Source organism: Plecotus auritus (genome assembly GCF_963455305.1).
Source record: "Plecotus auritus genome assembly, chromosome: 4".
Classification (NCBI taxonomy): Eukaryota; Metazoa; Chordata; class Mammalia; order Chiroptera; family Vespertilionidae; genus Plecotus; species Plecotus auritus.
Window position 1 is genome coordinate 168,113,845 of NC_137775.1, and position 20,554 is coordinate 168,134,398.

Here is a 20,554-nt window from a genome sequence, read left to right on the forward strand (position 1 = left end):
CTGGAAGGTGAAGTTGGATTATTGTCCTTTTTATGTCAACTAAATGGTAAATTTAATTTTTTATTTGTTTATCATTCTATGCATGATACCTTTTGGGAAGATTTTGTAAAGTGCATTTTTCCAAACTTTATTTTCATTTGAATTACTGGGCCAGATGATGTAGTAGAAAGTGTATTTTTGCTGGATTCCTCTGCTCACTAAGTGTCTGATCTAGAACACATTGCTAAGCTTCTCTTCAACTTCAATTCTAAGTGAGTGAAGTAGGTTGGTTAGATGCAGTGTCTGAGACCTTTTCCTCCCAGGAGTCCTGGCTCCTTAACTCTTTGAACAGTGATTTGGGATTTTGCCACCAAATGCCAACCTTCATACTACTGCTTTGATGGGCTGTAAAGGCAAAAGCAGGGAGGGGGACCTGCTACATAATGAAGATTTTGGGCATTGATTAATGGAGCTTTCATGCTTGTTAGGAAGGACTTGTCCAGTGGTCCTTATAGGTAAAGTGTCAGACTGCCAAAACCACTCCCAAGATCTTCGCTCTTGCTTACAAAGTCTGTCTTTGGAAATGATAAATTTGGCCACTTTAAATCTATAAATTATTGACTTTTATATCTGACAATCAGATTAGCATAGGTTGTTGACTGCTCAAAACATTGGCAAGATGAATTAACTTGAGGCAAGCTTATTAGAGTTTGTTAATAACTTTCCTGTAACGTCAGATTTGTACAATTTTGTTACCACTACATCGTTGTCCTAATTTCAGTTTTGCTGGAAAAAAGTATATAATCGGAAGGTCATAATTCTGGTATTTTTCTGGCTTCCATTGGGGTTAACCGGCACAGTGAAACATAATGTTCATTCATTCCAGCCTGTAAGGCCAAAATATGTGAGGTGTATGAGAGCTGCCCCTGTTCGCATCCAAAATGCACATATGGTGTGGGTAAGCCAGTAATGTGAGTTTTACGCAATGTTTCTCGCTCGTGTACACAGTCCGTTGCTCAGCACCAATTATTTCTTGCCAGAAACCTGCTAACCTGCTGCTCTGTAGCTCTGCTTGATGAAGCTAGGTAGCGTAAAGTCACCATGATGATATTTATTTAACTTTAGCAATCTGAGTTTGTTGAAGTTATATCACTTTCACCGCCTACCTCATCTGTTGATTCATAGCAATTGATTGCAATTAGAATCAGAACTGGAACCTTGTTACTCCTTCATGGAGCTACATCAGACCTAACGTGTGTGTTTATTCTATATGTTTAGGAGGAACCGTAATGTGGAAATACTAGCTTTTTGCTTCACAAATCTAGTCTTCTAGCTCCAATTTAGAAACCATTATTTAAAAAACCATATGGAATATTCTGTTTATGTTTTGGTAGTCATTTCCTTGTCATATTTCCAGCTTTCACTTTTGTCATTTTTAAAAACCACAAACCCAGCAGGGTGAGAGGTCCATGTTGGGAGAACAACTGTTCCCTATTTCCCACAGCCATCTTTTTCTAATCCCCTGTTTTTTAATTAGTAGCAAATGGTCCTTATTTTTCCCTCCTTTGGATCATGTTACCAGCCCTAACTTCTTGCGACTACACAGAGAGTTTAAAATTAAAGCACAATCACGTTTATGTTGTCTTCACACAACTAGATATTCTTTTCGAAGGATGAATTTCATCCGACTCTATGTGGTGCAAAAGCAGTGTGCAGTTGTGTGCTTGGACTGAGTCATTTGCTGAATATTCCACTTTGTACCTTACTGAGGATCCTTTTTGTGAATAAGCTCAATGGAGTACACCAATGTGAATACACAGAAAAAAAAAATACTTTAGTTACGCTCAGTTGAATTGACATAGATTTTACATTTCTTTCCAGAGCTAGCAGGCCCCATTCCTGCTAGCTCTGTTTTTTTTTTTTTTATGGACTTCTGTGTTCTTCTTACCTTGTTCAATAATTGGCATTAATTTTCACCCATTCAAGGACTGTTTCATGTCCACTTTGGGGATGTCATATTCTTAGAAACATGCCTTTTGCACATTGCCTTTTAAATTAGTTAAGAACTCATTATGGGTGTGAATTCATAAATTTTGTCTAACAGCTGTTGTATAATAGAAAATGTATGTACTAGAACTTCCTAATGTAAAAGCTAAAAGCCATGGTCTTTATTAAGTAATAGCAACCCACGTTTCCCCTGCCTTTTTATGCCACTTGGAGAAAGAAGAGACGGGCATATACTATACCTCAGAGCACAGTGATAGTGGACTGAAGTACCATTTACATAGTAATAAAAAGCCCCCGAAAACGTCTCAGAATCTCGGAACTGCAAAGAGTCAGTAAACTGTTGCATAATCCTACTTAAGTTGGTTTCAGTTGAAGAATAATTGAAGGACGTTCTGTGTTTGTTCACCTCAGTATTCTGGGATTTATTACTGGATGAAGCCAGCCCAGCAGAGAGTTGTATCTCTCTATCTCATTGTCTTCATCCTGCACAGATTGCCTCCCCTGAACTGTTTTCAGCTTGATTGAGTAACGCTGTGAGAAACTATTGTGTGGAATACACTGTGACATTTATTATGGATGAATTTTTACCAAGATATCGTCTACTCCATTACATAGTTCCCCCTGTGTGAAGTCCTAGTTAGGTCTTCTGATTTCCTATTGCCTTTATGCTCAGAAAATATTGTGTCTCTACCGAAGTGATAATACTCTTTTTCTTATGGCCATTGTGAATTTCTATCAAATCATTTTTTCAATTTTCCTCTGGCAGGAGGATGCTCAGACCTAAATTTTACTAAATAATTACTAAATTAGCTCAATTTTAGTAATTATTTGGACCCTATAAACTATGTATCTGCATACTTTATTTTCCTCTTATCATGTACCATTCCCATTTTATTGCAAAAAGACAGGCATTTTCCCCCCATATTTTTTCTGTACATGATTTTTAAATTTATTGTGAATTGTCTTGTTAGCTGCTTCATATTCACTCTGTAGAGGAAAGAGATTCACTGTGTAGAGGTAAAATGTTTTCATAAATACTTATGTAGTAGTACTTATATAAAGTAAGTCTACATTTAAAATGTGCTTTCAAATTTGTTTTAAGGGATAAATTTTCTTTAAAAAAGTCATCTTTGATAAAATTATACATAGATTTTTAATTGTGAGAATATGTGACATTGGGCACCTTGCCTCACTCACCTCTTTCTCCCGTGCTGGGGCTCACACACTCATCTCCCATCTAGTGTGCCTTCTTCAAGGTCCTTGTTGACTGGAGAGCAGGGTGGAAGGGGCTTCCTTTCCAGACCCTGGCCCTGCCCAGCTGCTGTCAGGCAGCGAGCACCTCAGGTGTCTGTACCTCACACCACCAGCCGCATCAACCACTTCAAGGGCACCTCCTACACCACTTGTGATTTTCATGCTCTCGATACACTTTTTAGAGGGTTTATCTGTTGGATCTTAGATATCAGTGTGGAGGGCCTAATTTACAGTGACATTGTCCTGGGAGTAATGAGTCCTCACACTAGTGCCGTGGTCGGCAAACTGCGGCTCGCGAGCCACATGCGGCTCTTTGGCCACTTGAGTGTAGCTCTTCCACAAAATACCACGGCCCTGGGTGAGTCTATTTTGAAGAAGTGGGGTTAGAAGAAGTTTAAGTTTAAAAAATTTGGCTCTCAAAAGAAATTTCAATCATTGTGCTGTTGATATTTGGCTCTGTTGACTAATGACTTTGCCGACCACTGACCTAGTGGAGTCACAGAACCCTGCAGTAGCGTGGATAGCGGCCAGAAGGTGAACTTGGTCAGCAGACAGATTCAGGGCTCAGATCTTGGCTTTGCCAGGTACCTTTGGTGCCTTTGATAAAGTTCTCAGCCTCTTCATGTCTTTTTGCAATAAAATGGGAATGGTACTACTTACCGGTAAGAATTACATTAGCCAATATATATAATATTTATGTCAATATACATATAGTGTCTGACATATACTAGACAGTCAATAAGTGTTAGAGAGTGTGTGTGTGTTTAATTGGAAGGAAATTATGATTGATGCCTTGGCAGTCATGCCAAAGTACAGTTGAAGGGATTAAATTAGGAATTATGCTCAGATGAGAGTTACTGAGACCTGTCAGGCAGAGGGTTCAATTTAGGGCTTTATTTTTCCCAGGTGTTGAGAGAAGGAAAGAAAACAATTTTTTTTATTTTAAATGTTGTCTATTCAGATTTGAGGATTAAATATTGGCACCTCTCTGTCACTTATTTTCTACTAATGATCATCCCTGCTCAGCTCTTTAAAACGGTTTGTTGGGTTTCACTTTAGCATGCAAGCCCTTAAGCTGTCTTTTGTCGTTTCATTAGGGGCCAAAGAGCTTATTAGCCTGGAATATAGTGTATTTTTGGTACTAATTTGTTTTTAGTTATTCTCCTCTTGATTTTTTTGGGAACTCTTTTCATGAGGAAACTTATGATTCTTACCAATTACTCATAAACCAGTTTGGATTTAAGAATTAGGTAATATACTACTTTGGAACATTATTACTCAAATAGCAAGTGGTAAAGATGTGAATATTGCTCTGAATCTTGTGTGAAGTGGCTGATAACTAAATCCTCAGAGGAAAACTAAGACTCCTGAAATTTGAGATAGGATCTACAATGTGCCCAGGGAAGACAAATAGTTTTAATATGTAAATACTTGTTATTAATAAGAGTTAAGTATGACCTTCTTAGGATCCAAGCTCTGTTTTCAGTGGTATAGCTCTTCTTGTGTTTTTCCTGTGTTCATTAACACAAGGAACAAGTAACCTCCATCGTGGCTTGGGATTTGTCTCGCAGGAAAACGTTAGGTAGTAATTAAGAACAAGGGGTTTTTAGTTTGTGAAATTGTAATTGTACTGTCCAACATGGTTGCTACTTGCCCCATGTACCTCTTGAACACTTGATATGTCACCAGTCTGAATTCAGATGTGGGTTTCACAAACTTGGTGTTTACAAAAATTATGAAATATCTCAATACGTTTTGTTGGTTACATGTCACCATGAAAATATTCTGGATAGACTACATTAATAAAAAGAATATAAAGTTAATTTCACCTATTTTGTTTCACTTTCTTACTATGGCCACCAGAAAATTTAAAATTACACGTGTGGTTCACCTTATATTTTTATTGGACAATGCCGATCTAATAGGTTAAAAATAAAAAATAAAAACCCTCAGTCTGCAAAGTTTAGATTTTAACAGCATATTTGAACAGTCAGTCCTTTTGGAGGTCTGGGAAGCCCAGTTCCTCAGCTCCCTTCAAGGGCCGCAGGCAGAGTGGCTGTTCTTTGCAATCGCCAACCCTGATCCAGTTGGCTGATCGTCCTTGGGGGAAAAGTGCTGCTTTGTGGTTGTGCCGCCCAAGTGAAGGAGCTGCACCTTCTGCTTCTTGCATTTCCACCTCTTCCCCAGTGGATCTTACATGGTTAATAGTCAGTTGATACTTATAGTAGCATAAATCTAAATAATGCGGGTTTTCAAACACCCAACTCATGTTTCCATCTACCATAACTTACGGTGTGTCATAAATGATCATGGCCTATCTTATTGACAACCCTTGAATAATATTTTGTCACTATATTACAGATAATATTCATAACCGAAAATGAGTTTTTGATTTTGTTCTTTTATACGAAACCTGCCGAAGCAGAATCTACACGTTGAAGCTAGGAAGCAAGTATTTATTCATACTCAGCCTCTCTTTTCCAGGGAGGTTTAAGTATTTTTTGTGTGAAAATAAATCATATAAAATATATGTGTACTTCATTTTAAATTCTTTAATTTTTGAACTGTTTGACATCAACCTACAGGGTCTGAAAGCACTGAAATAAATAGAAGGAAGTTACGTTATGTTAGGCAGAGAGAGGCAGTTGAATAGACTTGGATAATAATAAAACCTGTAAAGGTCATTTTGTGAAGATAAATGTAATACTTGAATTAGTCATTACTTTCTCTGAAAAAGTAATAACTTAATCTTGTTCCAAAAAAAAAAAAACAAAAACCCTCCCAGACTGGTAGTTTTCTTTTTAAAGCCTTTCATCTTAGGCAATCTTTTGTATATCATGCAAAGGACCATACAATTAGCATGAAATGAGAGCGCTTTTAAATTTGATGAATAAGGGCTCTCTTTTCTCCAGCTGATATGCATGCAAGGTGGAGGTCTGGATCTCACCAGCAGACAGGGCATTTGCTATCTACCCTAGAAGTAGCTCCCTGTTTATATCTGCGCCTTAATGAGGAAAGAGGTCTGGAAGTAATAAAAGTGAGCTGAAAGTGCATAAAAAATAGCTACAATGCCGTAGTGTGTGTACATGCCGCAGGTTTGGACAGTGGTCTTTTCACCTCGCCCTGCATTCCAAAGATGGCCCTCTGTTTCTGGCAGTTCATTGAGGACATTTTAGTAAGAGCTCCATGAACATGAAAAAAATTTGGGGGGCGGGAGAGCTTGTCTTCTCTGTCATTTATCATGAAAGTATGCTTTAACATTTTATTTTTCTAAGTGCTATCTCTTTAGAAAAGGTTGTGGGGTTTTGGTTTTGGGTTGTTTTTTTTTGCCTCTACATTCTTGTGGGCTATTTGCTTTCTAGAAATACTTGTCTTTGAGTTTATAGTACTTATTGTCAATGAACATTTTTATTCTTTCTGATAGTAGTAATAATATCCTGTCTTATTAATTAGGAGTGCTACCCAGCACTGTTTTAAACAGGGCACAGTTTCCAGGGGTGGGCAAACTTTTTGACTCGAGGGCCACAATGGGTTCTTAAACTGGACCGGAGGGCCGGAACAAAAGCATGGATGGAGTGTTTGTGTGAACTAATATAAATTCAAAGTAAAGGAGCGGAGGGGAGAGCAAGAGAACCGGATAGAACAGCCGGATCCGGCCCGCGGGCCGTAGTTAGCCCACGGCTGGTTTAGCCCTTGCCTGTTTGGCTCAGTGGATATAGCATCAGCCCTGGGACTGAAGGGTCTTAGGTTTGATTCCGGTCAAGGCATGTATCTCAGTTTCAGGCTCTTTCCCTGGCCCCAGTGTGGGAGGCACCCAATCGACGTCTCTCTCTCTTTTTCTCCCCCTCCTTCCACACTCTCTAAAAATAAAGTAAAATAAAATAAAATAAAAATCAATGGAAAAATATCTGCGGGTGAGGATTAACACAAAAATAAAAATAATCAGGGCATAGTTTTTAAAAGATGAGATTCCTAATATTGTTGGGAAAGTTTTTATAATTTACTAGTCACATGTGCTCACATTTTCATACTGTTATGCTTCATAATTCCTTCATTTGTAGCTAAAACATTTCCTGTTATATACAAGAAATCAAAATTCCATAAATAAGATAAATAGATGATTAATTAAGCCAACTTTTTCTCCTTAGAGTACCACTATAACTAGGTCTGCCAGATTTAGCAAATAAAAATACTGGATGCCCAGTTAAAATTGAACTTCAAATAAACAGCGGATAATTTTTTAGAGTAAGTTTGTCCCATGTAATATCTGGGTCATATTTAGACTTAAAAGTAATCTATATTGGATCTGGCAAACATGACCATAACTCAGCTCTCTTATGAGCTTAAAGAACTCCCAAGTCAGTTAAATTCTATGCTTGGCCCTCCTGCACTTGCTGTTTGCTGGTCATCCTACCCCAGCCCAGCATCAGAGATATTGTAACACAGGTGCAATTCTTTGAAGCTCAAGTGCTTCAAGTATGTGTCCTCATTTACCCCCATATTTTGGGTGAGATGGGAAGAGGCACGCTCTATTCTCATCTCACCTGCTTCTCATTTTAAAAAAAAGAAAATGCTCTTTTATAAAGCAGCAATACTGATTCTGGAAGCTACGAGGACACCTGTGGCACAGTTGGGATTCTTTCTCACCCACCCCTACTTTTCGTTCATTTAGTATGAAATCTCTAGCAGTAGAATTACAGATAAAAGATCTTTAAAAAAGGGAATTCAGAGAGGAGGTGCATTATGTGTGCTTTGTAATTGTGGAGGGCAGGTAGCTGAAAGTGACTTCCCTAATGAACACTGCTGTCCAGGTGAAAGATGGTCATTTCCCTTCCTTCTCTCAGCCAGGTTGCTGCCTGTTGTGATATTGGCTGGCCCAGCAGTTGCCTATGGTGTTATTTTTGGGCCCTGTAGCTGCATGTCAGGAGATAGGGGCTCTCAAGGGAATAGGTATTGTTGTTTTTTAGTGAATTTATTGGGATTACATCCTATATAATAAAAGCCTAATATGCTAAGGGTCTGGTCATCCGGTCCTCCATTCAACCAATCAAAGCATAATATGCTAATGATATGCTAAGGCCGCTCAACCACTCACTATGATGTGCACTGACCACCAAGGGGCAGACGCTTCGACCAGTAGGTTAGCTTACTTCTGGGGTTTGGCTGATGGGGGCTGAGCAAGATGGGCCAGACACGCCCTGGAGCCCTCCTGTGGTCCCTCCCTGGCTGGCCAATCTCTTGCATCCCTCCCTGGCCCTGATCATGCACTGGTGGGGTCCCTTGGCCTGGCCTGGGCCCTCTCCCAATCCGGGACCCCTTGGAGGATGTTGGAGAGCCGGTCTCAGCCCGATCCCGCAGGCCATGCCGAGAGACCCCACTGGTGCATGAATTCATGCACTGGGCCTCTAGTTGGTTAATAAAATTATATAGGTTTTAGGTGTACAATTCTATAACATACCATCTGTATATTCTATTGTGTGTTCACCACACCACATCATGTCTCTTTCCATCACTATTTGTCCCCCTTTGACCCTCTCCTGCCTCCTTCCACCCCCATTTCCCTCTGGTAATCACCGTACTGTTGTCTGTCATTTTGTTTTGTTTAATCCCTTCACCTTTTTCACCCAGCTCTCCTTCCCCCTTCCCTCTGACAGCTATGAGTCTGTTTCTATTTTGTTTGTTAGTTTATTCCATTCATTAGACTCTACACATAAGCAAAATCACATGGCACTTCTCCCCCTGACGGGCCCACCCCACCCAGCACAATACTCTCCAGGTCCATCCACCCTGCCACCAAAGGCAAGGTCTCCCTCCTGTCCAGAGCCCAGCCACATTCTATTGTGTGGGTTACAACATGCTGCTATATCTCCAACCTCAGGAGAAGACTTATAATTAACTTTCTTAAATGCTCTATCCAGCTTTCACTTACATCTCATCGGCTACCTCTAGCAACAAGGATGCCTGGGAAATGCTTTCAGGGAGGCTCATGGCCACACACACAGCTATAACTAAAGAACAAGGGGAAAGCCCAGTGATGTGAATGTGTAATCTTACAACAATTCAAGCTAGGGCAAATACTCTGTTCTCTTTTTGCATTTATAATTCAAATAAAAAATATTTACAACTAAAAGTTAATTTACATTAGTTAACACTACAATAGAATTTCCTTTAAGATGCAATTATTTTAATGAAATATAGGTCTTATAAGACTATTCAGAAAATATTTATAGCATTCCCACTGTTTCCATAATGATGTACTCAGTGCCCAGGAGATGAATGAATTCTTTTTACCCTCAAGTGTTTCATTAGTCTAATAGTTCAGGACAAAAAGTCACATGAAAACTCAGATTGATGCTTTGCTCCCACATGGATGTTTCTCTCTCTCCCTCTCCCTTCTCTCTCTAAAACCAATTAAAACATTTGTTAAGTGGTAGAACAAGAGTTCCTTTGCCATTTACCACTGCCATCTTTTTTTGGGGGGGAGGGGATATCCTATAAAAACCTGTTATCAAGTTCAAAATATTTTCATTGAATTCTTCCTTTGAGTTTACAACCCAGTGTTTTAGAAACCAGAAGGGTTTTTGATCGTTGCTGGTTGGTTAATTAAGGATAAATGAGGTTAGAAGCCTGGTTCCCAGAGCTCTGATGTGCTGGATCTGACATTGAGTAATAACAAACACCATTATTTATTTCTCTTCTTCTATGCTTAGGTACTGTGCTGAGTGCAGTGTATGCACATATATCATTCAGTGTTTTCCCACTCAGAAACATGAAATGACTTCTCCAGGTCACTTAGCTAATATGGCTCAAACCTGACTTCAGATGTACTGGACTCGATCAGACACTTAACTGCCAAGTCACTGAGTCAAAATTGGGGCCACAGCTTTGCCTAGGGCTTCCCAGAGCCCTGGTTCTGAGCTCACAAGCAGCTAGTTCTACCCCCGGGGACCCCTCCCACTGACCTCTGTGTGTACACACACATGCTCACACGTGCAAGGCAGAGGGCTTGCCACTAAGGCTTTGATCTAGGAAGGAAAGGATATAGCCCCTGACCTGTCTTGCCCTCCACCCTGGCCCATGAAGCCTCCCTGAACCCTCGCCTCCCAGGGCTCCTCCTCCTGCTCCGCCCTTGCACAATCAGTGGTACCAACCCTGACTCTGCAGGCATCACGACCAGCCTAGAGGGAATTATGACTAGAAGTCAATTGGTCCAGATCATCTGGGGTGTTGAATATCAAATCTAAACGTTTGACCTCTATTTTGCATGTGTTAGGATGTCACTGACAATATTTTTTCGATAGGATAGATGAAAATCAGTGGTTTTCCTTCAAAACACAGAGGTGGACCACTGTTGTAAAGGTTAACATTCTAATTGTATTAAATTGACCATATAGTCATGCCACTTTCTATGGAGACCTAAGTGCATGGCAGTGTCTCCCAAACATTTCCCTGTTCTATCTATAGCAATTTTCAGCACCAGCATTAATGAGGACTTGGCTTTGGTGGAGCAGCGAGCAGTTTTTCATAGCAACACATTGGGTGATAAGAGTAAATTCTTTGGGAAATATATTTTTCCTGATGACATTTTAAAATTGTCATTTAATGAACAGCAGAAATTCCCTACACACCTGCCTTTCACAGGTAGTCAGATATTAAGCAATCACTGTCTACAGCTTTGGGGAACAGGTGATTTCTAATTGACTTTAATTGTTAAATGTATTCATTCAGCAAGTAGTTTTTAAGCATTTACTTTTGATCATAGTTTTGCATTATCCCTGACCATATGGGAGGAGGATGCGAAGACACTTTGAGAGTGCAAATCCTATCAACCCCTGGAAACAAAATTAAAGCTCACTTTCTTTTTTATAAATAAGGAGAAAAGGAAAATGCTGAAACCTGAGCTAGAAATATAACCAGTCTCATACCATGGTTGACAGCACATTCCATTTTTATTTTAAAGATTTTTAAAAACAACATTGCATACTTTTCACTGGTGAAAAATAGTATGACACAAAGGCATATGTTAATTTTATTGACACTGGTTCTAATAAAACAGTAGAAAAACATGCCACATCCGCCCTCTGGGCATCCATGGTCAGGTAGATTTAGGGGCTCCAGTCATGCACGACTCATCTTTTTCCTGACATTTAATTATTCACTGAGTCCTGTCAGAGTCTCTTGTGTGTCCTTCCCTTTACCTCTGCTATGCCCGGGCCAGCGACGAGCCCCTTATCATCCCTCATCTGATTTATTACAGAGCTTCCCGACAGATCTTTCGTCCTCCTGACTTTTGCCTTCCTGGTCCATTCTTTACATGGTGTCAAGGGTTTATAATTAGAAGAAAAAAAAAAGAAAAAGTTGTATTCCCACCTTCCCCGCCCCCCTCGAAAATCTAGTGTTACCTGTACTTTAGCCTGGCATTTGCCAGTGGGGCTGGAGTTCTTGCCAGGCCCATCTAGGACCGCATTCCAGCTTGTACTTGGGGCTAGAATCTACCTCCACTGCCCAAACCTGCCTCCTGTATTGGGTGTGGAATGTCCCTTTCTGCAGCAGCCACTATGGGGCTCAGCCCCGACCTTCAAGCCCAGCCCGGAAGTGACTTTTTCCCCACCTTCCCCCCCTGGGGCGGAAGTCAGTTCTCCCTTTTAGGCACTCCAACACTATATTGATTTTTACCTCTAGTAGGCATTCTTAAAAACTTAGTTCTATATTCCAGTGTCTCATTCTCTCTTTTCCCCCACTTTTTTTCTTTTGTGAGACGTGTGTCTGTCTTTTTTGCTCTGGGTGCTCAGTAACTGTGAGCCAGCTCTGAAGTGTAGAAACAGTCATACTGATTCTTATTTCCAGCATATTTGGTTTCTATTTTCCTTGTCCCTGACTTTCTCTATTCTTCCATTGGATATTGCTACAACACCTTGGTAGGAAGAGCTATGGTAGGGTTTGAGTGATGATGAGGAAATGCACAGACCTGTGTCTGTGAAAGCAGGCACTGTCTTGCTCGCCTTGGTGTTCCAGCATGTGTCTTCATGGAAAAGGGAACTGAATTGAGGGAGCATTTTCATCTCTCCACATCATTATAAATATCTGCATAGAGAACTTATGAATAAGAAAATCACCCAAACATTTCTGGTGTGGATATGAGAACATTTGCTTTAATTATTAAAAATAAATAAATCAGTCCTTGAAATGTATGGTTTTTTTATTGTTGTTAGAAATGAACCCTCATATTTCATTCTTAAAGAAGGTATTAAGGTTACACAAATACTAACGACATAGTACTTATGCATTTATAAGGAAATTTATTTGTATTAAGTTAGCCTCTCTGGGCTGGTATAAATTGGATGCTCCTGACTGGCGATTTGAATTGAGGTAACATTACTTTTACTACGTTTCAGTCTGTTACCTCATGCCCTATGTCCTCTTCTCAGAGCTGCTGTAGCTAGAACATCCCAAATACCCATCTCTTACAGAGACTTATTCTTCTTACATATTTTCGAAAGAACCAATCATTGGGGATGCATTTTGTGTAAGTCAAGGCCTGAGCTGTTGAAATGGAGGCAGGTTCTGGGAAGAGTGATTGGTTTTGCTAGAGTTGTAGTGACCCGTACTTTTAAAAAATGATCTGAAATATTTGATCATAAAATCAAACCAAGGAGCAAAAAAGTTCTACTTGTTAGCTCCATCCTTGATGCGCTGTGTGTTCCTTTGAATAAAAGAAGTCAAGGCAGTCTCTAAATCACAGGCCAGTTTTGACTCTTTGGAGATTTTGATGACTGAGTTTTGCATTGGTTTTAGGCTCATTTTCGCTGATTACCTCAACCAGACTCTCCACTGAACCTCCCTGGTGACTGGGGCCAGTGTACAGAGCTGGGGGCTGGGAGCTTCAGACACCCCTGTGGCTTTCCACGGTTACCTAACTTGCCTGTATTTCCTCATGGACACCGTTGGGATAATCGCCTTTCATACCGCGTAGGAGTATTGTGAGATTAATTAATGTTTGTGAAGTGTTTTTAGGATCATGATGAAAGGTATTTATTAATTTGTAAGCATGTGGTATTATTATAATTATTAGTAGTAATAGGGATGGTTGTTTAATGCAAATTTTCATCTAAGTGGAGTGTCATATTTTCAAAGGACAGTCTCTTTCTTTGTGGCCAGATGTGGATACAATTAACCCTTTACCCTTTATTTTGAAGATACAATTAGCCAATTGTATGTGCAATTAGACGTGTGTGCAGTTTTTGCCAGAACGACTAATTACAGCCTTGGTAAAAGTCCCTTTGAAAACGTTGGCCCTTTGAATCTGGACTGGCCCTATCTCTGTAATAAGCAATTTGTGCTAAGCATGTTTGGAGGCCATGGAGTCTCCTGAATATTGAAGAACTGCTTTTGCGGTTACTGGAGGATTTTACTTTTTTGAAGCCATAGCTTTGTGTTTTGCCATCAAGCCTAAAAAAGTCTTTCACATACTTCTGGTTTCAAAGGTTTTATTGATTTTTCTTAATCTTGACATTCAGCTGAAAGATTTTCCACAGACTGCATTTTGTGAAACAGGTTTTTCTTTTGTAATTTTTTTCTTCTCCCTTGAAAACTTCATTTCCTTTCTGTCTCTCATCCAAACATATCGTCTCATGTTCCCCTTACTCAGTAGTGAGTAAGGAACAGATTAGCACTGATCCTCCCTTCCCGATATGGCCCCGTGACACCGTTTTACAGGGGACTTTGAATCACCATAATGTAAACTCTATTTATACAGAAGAGTAGGAAGAACACTGAAGAGACCTGGAAGATATGGTTATATCCGTTTGTCTCCACTGATATCCTGTTATGAAGTGAAAGGGAAATGTTCATGGCTTTTAATGGTCAAGTTTAAAAACAGCCTGGTTTTAAGACATTGCCACTCTTTAACACTTCTGGGCACTGATAATCCCTGAACTTGACTTTGTGTAAGTCACCATCCCTCCACCATGGGCGACTGCGAGATGAGCAAAGCACACTTGTCACCTCCTAGGAGCTTGGAACACGTGCTGAAGATAAGAAATGGGGCTGAGGTCTGCAGGCTGCATTAAGTGCTGTGCACACGGGGTGGCGATAACAGAATCGGGGGCAACAGCTGGAGCTTCTTATGAGCCCCATTGGAGATAGGACCAGAAGGGTAGGTCAACTTTTGATAGGCAAGAGGGAATGTTTCTGTGAGTCAAGGCCTGAGCTGCTGAAACGGAGGCAGGTTCTGGGAAGAGTGATTGGTTTTGCTAAAGTTGGAGTGACCTTGAAAAGGAAGTGCCAGGAGATAAGACTGGAAAGGCAGCTTGGAGCCACGCTGTGGAGGGCCCTGACACGCAGGTGGAAGCGTGTGTTCTGCATTCAGCTGCCAACATGAAGCCAGTACAGGGTTTTGGAAGCGTGATATGACCGGAGCCAGGCTTTAAAATGAAGCCGGCCCCAGCATGCCAGTCAAGTGAAGTGGGGACAGACTTGAGGAGAGATGATGCCCAAAAGAAGACCAGAGACATTCCTGGACTGTTAGCATTGGAAGTGAGAAAAAGAGTTCTTATACACGAGGCATCCTGCGGAGTTAGTATTCTTGATATTGGAACTGTCCTGGTAGAGAGGTGAAGGACAGGAAGGAGCTGGGTCAAGGGAAGAAAGAGAGATGTACCTTTTATTGAAATGGGATGTCCAGGGAGGGGGCAGGTGTAAGAAAACTAACAGTTGGGAATTACCGTCTTATGGCATGTTCATGCATATAGACAAAGATAACCAGAAAGAAGATTGATTCTATACATCCAATGTAATGTTTCCAACAAGAATAGTGGAAAAGAATCTTCTCTCAACAACATCAACTTACATTGCAGGGGCATATGAAACAATATAAAGAGAAAGCTTGAAGGAATTAAATACATTTCTTGGAGCCTGTTAACCTTTACAGTATGAAAAACTAATTGGAAAGGTATACATATATGCTGACTGTCCAAAACACAGCTCTTAAAAGTTTCTATGTAATTACTTTTTCAAGTTTCTATTTGAAACAGTTGAAATGAAGAAGCCAGAGCAAAATAGTGTTTGCCTATCTAATTGTAGGAAAGTCTGTTCTCCATCTCCTTCTGTCAAACATTGGTTTCCAAGGAGATTCTATGGATAATTTATCATGCCATCAGCCTCAAGAATGTGGAGCTCTACCCAAGTATCCCTAGATAACCTGATATGATTCTGTCATCCGTAAATTTCCTATCCTCTTTCCGGCCTATACCATGTGTGTCAATAATTTATTGTTGAACAATAAATCCCATAAGTCAGGGTGATATTACCAATTATTAAACCTTCTTTTGTAAAATGAAGTCTGTAATCCGTGTGGTAGATGCTATATGCACATAATTTCAGTTGCCTTTTTCCTCAAGTAATGAAGCATTGTTGGAAGACTATACGCTTTTGAATAATATCTAGTTATCTTTCTTGTAAAATGCAAATATTAACAATATATGCAGTTGCTCATGCTGAGTCTTTGGAGTTATGCTGTCTCTCATACCTACATCCAGTTGATCAGCAAATTCTATACCTTCAGATACATCCAGAATCCATCACTTCTTGCCTCTTTCACTGTCACCCAGGTCTAAGCAACCATTTCTCATCCCTGGATTCCTGTAGTAGCTTCCTCACTCCCTTATTCCATTGTTGCTGCTCAGCAGTGTCAATGTAACAGTGTCCAAACCTGTAGAGAAATTTTATAAAAATGTATTTGGGCCAAACAAAGGGTACACCTGGAAGCAAGATCTCAACAGACTGAGAAAAATGCTCCCTAGAATAGCAGTCTGCAGCTTCCTTAATGCAATTGGAATCAGGGAGGCAGCTGTAAGGAAGATTATGTAAAGGCGGAAGAAACCAAGGCAGGGTTTGTATTACAGGACAGTTAACCACAGTATGTGCTCTCTGGAGGGTGGTTTTGCTTGAGGGGTCTGAAAAGAAGCATTCCAAAGGTGTGTTAAACTGGTGCATAGACACAATGGACAGGGCTTGCTTAGGTCAAAGACAAACCTTTTACTAAAAAAGTGTATGTCTGGGCATGGCTACCCACCATGTGAGGACAGCTTCCATAGAGCCCCCTTTTCGTCCACAGTAGTCTCTTCTCAACTATGCAAAGGACACAGTAATTTTTTTTCAAACACAAGGCAGATCACTTTCAAGTTCAAGTCAAACCTCAAGGCTCTACACAGTCTGGTCTCCCAGTAGCCTTGTCTGTCATACTCCCATTTCTGTCCACTATTCCACCCTCACTGCTTCCTGCCTCAGAGCCTTTGTATTGGTTGTCCTGGCCGGGAACACCCTTCCCTCATCTCCTACAGGTGATCATCTTCTCAGGAAAGCCTCTCCTGACTAACTTTATTTAAAATTGTAACTCTCCATCTCTCCTTTCTGCTTATTTTCTTCGTAGTGGCTATCACCATCTACTGCTATACAATATATTTCACCCAATTTTATTATATGTCCTTCCAAGTGCTTACAACAATGCCCAGGAATAGTGGAAGTGCTCAGGAAATACCTGTTAAATGAATGAACATAACCGTACTTTTAGGCACTGATTATTAAATGCAGTTACATATCCGAACAACACTTATTTGCTCAGTAAACATTACCTTCATTCTTTTCTCTTTTGTTTCTCAAGGCATAGCATATAGGCAATGCACATGGCATTCTGAAATAAAATTTAACAGTTTTGTGCAAGAAAGTTACCCTTACTTAACATGTGGCTGTAGAACTGTAATGTGCTGGTGCCTTCTGAAAGCATTCTTCCATTTTTCTGGCCACTCATTCAGGCTTAGGAGATCTTCCTATAATATGTCTGTCGATGTTTCCCTCTCTTCCACTCTCTCTAAAAAAAATAAATAAATAAAGTTGAGCGGAGGGCTGCCAAGTCTATAAAAGGTCAATTGCTTTGGCATGCAGGTCCCTGTCAGGGCCCATGCTCGTCTCTGCTTGAGATTTACTGCCAAGGTGAACCTTTTTCTTGGCCCAATCAATTGCTCATTTGGTGCTTCGAGAACTAAAATGATTGCTAAAGACGAGCAGATTCTTCTGAGAGGAATGGCAAACCTTTATTTTAAAATGAAGATGCTCAGAACTTCTGATTGTGTCTAGAGCTTCCCATACATTTCTGTTTCTTTTAACCAGTCTCTGCATGGACTGGCAATGAGGAATACTGCTCTTGTTTTCACACACAGGAAACAAATGAAAGGACATCAAGTAAACTGCCTATAGTTGTGGGCTATAATATTATTTGATATGTTTTGTGCTGTAAATTTGAATTGAGTTTAAACCTATTCATGACTAGGGAACTCGTAGGCTGGAGACCCGTAGAGCCTATGAGAAAAGACTTAATTAAGGGGGTTGCTGTATTTTCTGCAGTGGGCGATTCCTGACCACCTGGAGGTTCTGCAATAAAATCCTTTCCATCTAGGAAGAAAGTCCTAGCTTTGGAGCCAGACTGACCTACGTTACAATCCCACCTCCACAGTTTCCTCAACATGACTTTACTTGAACATAAAACAGGCCACAAGCTCAGTAATGGCAATTCAGTAATTCCCCCCCCCCCCACCCTCAAACCCTTCCATGCCACAGTCTTACTCTCTCCTCTCAAGGTGCAGCTGGAGATTTGAATTTCATCTATCACTTAGGGGCTGATTGTTTTAAAGTGCCTTGCCTAACTATGCTTCTGTCAATAATTTCTAATGTGTTCTGTTAACACCTCTCCTAAGAGGAGCCCAGGTGGAGTATACAGTCGTGACTGCTGGTGTTAATTCCTCCCCAGCATCACTCTGTCACTGAGCTGTCATTAATTGATGTTCATGTCACAATAACAGCCTTTCTGTTGGTGTGACTTCACCCAGCATGTGATTATCTGGATTTTTTAAAATCTCTTTTCCATTTTAGTTCAGGCTATAAGATTGCAAGGCTGAATAGTAAGTAGGTAAATCTTTTTTTAGGAATCTACCCTTCATAGGTTTCTGATTCCTACTCCCCAAGGTCATGTAAAATGCAAGTGGCCCAACCAATAGGATGAACTCAAACGCACATCAAGTGTTAAGGACCCTTTAATTTACTATTTATAGCCCATATGCTTCTAAAAAGATTTTCAGCTTGCACCAAGAGCTTAATTGGTCAAATTTTTATCTTTCTACTATATATATATTATATATATAATATATATTATATATATATTATATATATATAATATATATTATATATGTAAAAATTATAATATATAATTTTTATTTGTTTTGAAGGGATGGAGGGAGAGAGAAAGAGACACTGATTTTTGTTCCACAGATTTATGCATTCATTGACTGCTGCTTGCATGTGCCCTGACCGGGAATCAAACCCGCAACTTTGGCATATTGGGACTACACTCTAACCAACTGAGCTGCCCAGCCAGGGTGATTTATATTTTCAATTATTGAGAAACATGGTTGATTTCTGCTTTCCACAAAGGAATGCCATCAAAGATGGACTTTCAGGCTTCTGTAACTGGGGACCTTCGCAGTGCTACACTCAAACCACACTGTGTGGACAGTGCCTTTCATTATGTCTAGTCTCGCTGGTGGGCCTTACCTTTAACAGCAAGTATTCCTGAAACAGTTGACATAATTATTGGAGATAGACTTCTAAAGGTTCACTGTCCAATATGGTAGCCAGGCTGCTGAGCACTTGAAATATGGGTAGCCTGAATTAAAATGAGTAATAAGTGTAAAACCTGCAATAGGGACCTAAATGCTTCATTAATATTTATATTATTTGTAAAAATCACATTTCATATATATTGGGTTAAACAAAATATATTGTTAAAATTAATTCCAGCTGTTTCCTTTTTGTTTCTACTCTGGCTAGTGAAAAATTTTTAATTACATTTGTAGCTCTTTTTTATTTCTATTTAACAGGACTGATCCTCTAATCCAGTCCCTTCATTTTAGAGATAAGAAAACCAAGTAGAAATCAGAGATATTAAGTGACTTGCGTTGAGTCCCATAGCATCTTAGTAGTAAGACTTGAGTGATGCTCTGTGGTGTACTAACTGTGACCTTGGACCAGTTACTTAATGCCTCTGTGTCTTACTCTCCTTGTCTGTAAATTAGGGATAATACTGCTACTTTTCTGTAGGGTGGCTGTACAGATTTGAATGACATGTTAGGCATATACACTGAGTGGCCAGATTTGTGCCGTGCCAGCACAGCCAAGGGTTCGGCGAGCCTGAGGGAGGGCTGGGGAAGGATGAAGAAAAGACAAAGAGAATAAGCTGGGGTGGATCTTCTGTGCATGACTGAGACCACAGAACAGATCCAGACTGAAAGCTGATGCTTTATTTTATAGTCAGAGGTAAACAAGGTAATTTACAATGTTCTTGTAAGTTTTACTTGTTTTGGCAGCACTTGCTGCACCTGCCACAGTCCATTAGCTACCAGGAAAGATCTAGGGAGCAGTCACAAGATCAAGCTTAATTATGCTAAGAGGGCTGTGCCCTCTAAGCTGGGACTTGTTTGCGGCTTTGCCAGCAGGTCAGTCCAAGGCTTAACCCTATAACCATTCCCTACATCTTGCCCTTCTTTTTATTTTAAGCTACTAATAATGGAAATAAAACTTAAACATCAAGAACAAAGTTCTGACTATTAAAATATTAACAAAACAATGCCAATGCAAAACCCAATAACAAAACAATGCCAATGTAAAACCCAGACATGGTTATTAATAAAACAATGCCAATGCAGCACTACAATAATAGAGAAATCAAACTACAGTGACATTTTTCTACTAAATGAAAGTTTCTTTTGATGATTTACTCAAGAGTCCTCGAAATTGGCTGCGCAAGAGTTTGCAGAAGACTGGCAGCTAACCAATGCTAGCATGGCTAGCATGAGGGAGTAGCTTCTACTTCTCGCTTTTCTGCCATCTGCTGGGCCTCAGTTGTTAACTTCTTCAGCTGACCCCATGTTGGCACCTTGGTCTTTTCGTATAGCCTTCGTCATCTTCCTTTTCTGCTTTGCTGTCATTGGGGCAACTCTCAGTCTTTTGAATGATGGGACAAGGAGCTTCTCTGGGTCCATTGTGGTGACGTACGTAACGCTCTGGCACCCAAATTGGCTGCGCTGCTCCTTCTGGAAAGATACAAACACAACCTCTTCCCCACATCATTACTGGATCTCGTCCAAACCATTGTCCAGTTTGTGCATCCTTCCATCAGGCTAACCCCGCAGAGGCTATTGTATAGGAAGCCCGATGCCTTTAGCCTGCTGTATGACCCTCTGCATCGCAATTCAAAAAATTTAAA

General features: G+C 40.2%; 1 protein-coding gene and 1 long non-coding RNA gene across 5 annotated transcripts in view; one reads left to right on the forward strand and one right to left on the reverse strand.

Annotated features, from left to right (window-relative positions):
• UMAD1 (UBAP1-MVB12-associated (UMA) domain containing 1) overlaps positions 1 to 20,554 on the forward strand; it is a 198,714-nt gene that overhangs the window by 151,181 nt on the left and 26,979 nt on the right. The gene's annotated exons all lie outside the window — the stretch shown is intronic.
• Positions 12,451 to 20,554, reverse strand: part of LOC308247298 — a 119,339-nt gene continuing 111,235 nt past the window's right edge. For both annotated transcript variants that reach the window (XR_013960482.1, XR_013960483.1), the window contains exons 2-3: positions 16,975 to 17,107; positions 12,451 to 15,949 (exon numbers count right to left, since the gene is read on the reverse strand). This is a non-coding gene — a long non-coding RNA (uncharacterized lncRNA). The remainder of the gene's footprint in view (positions 15,950 to 16,974; positions 17,108 to 20,554) is intronic.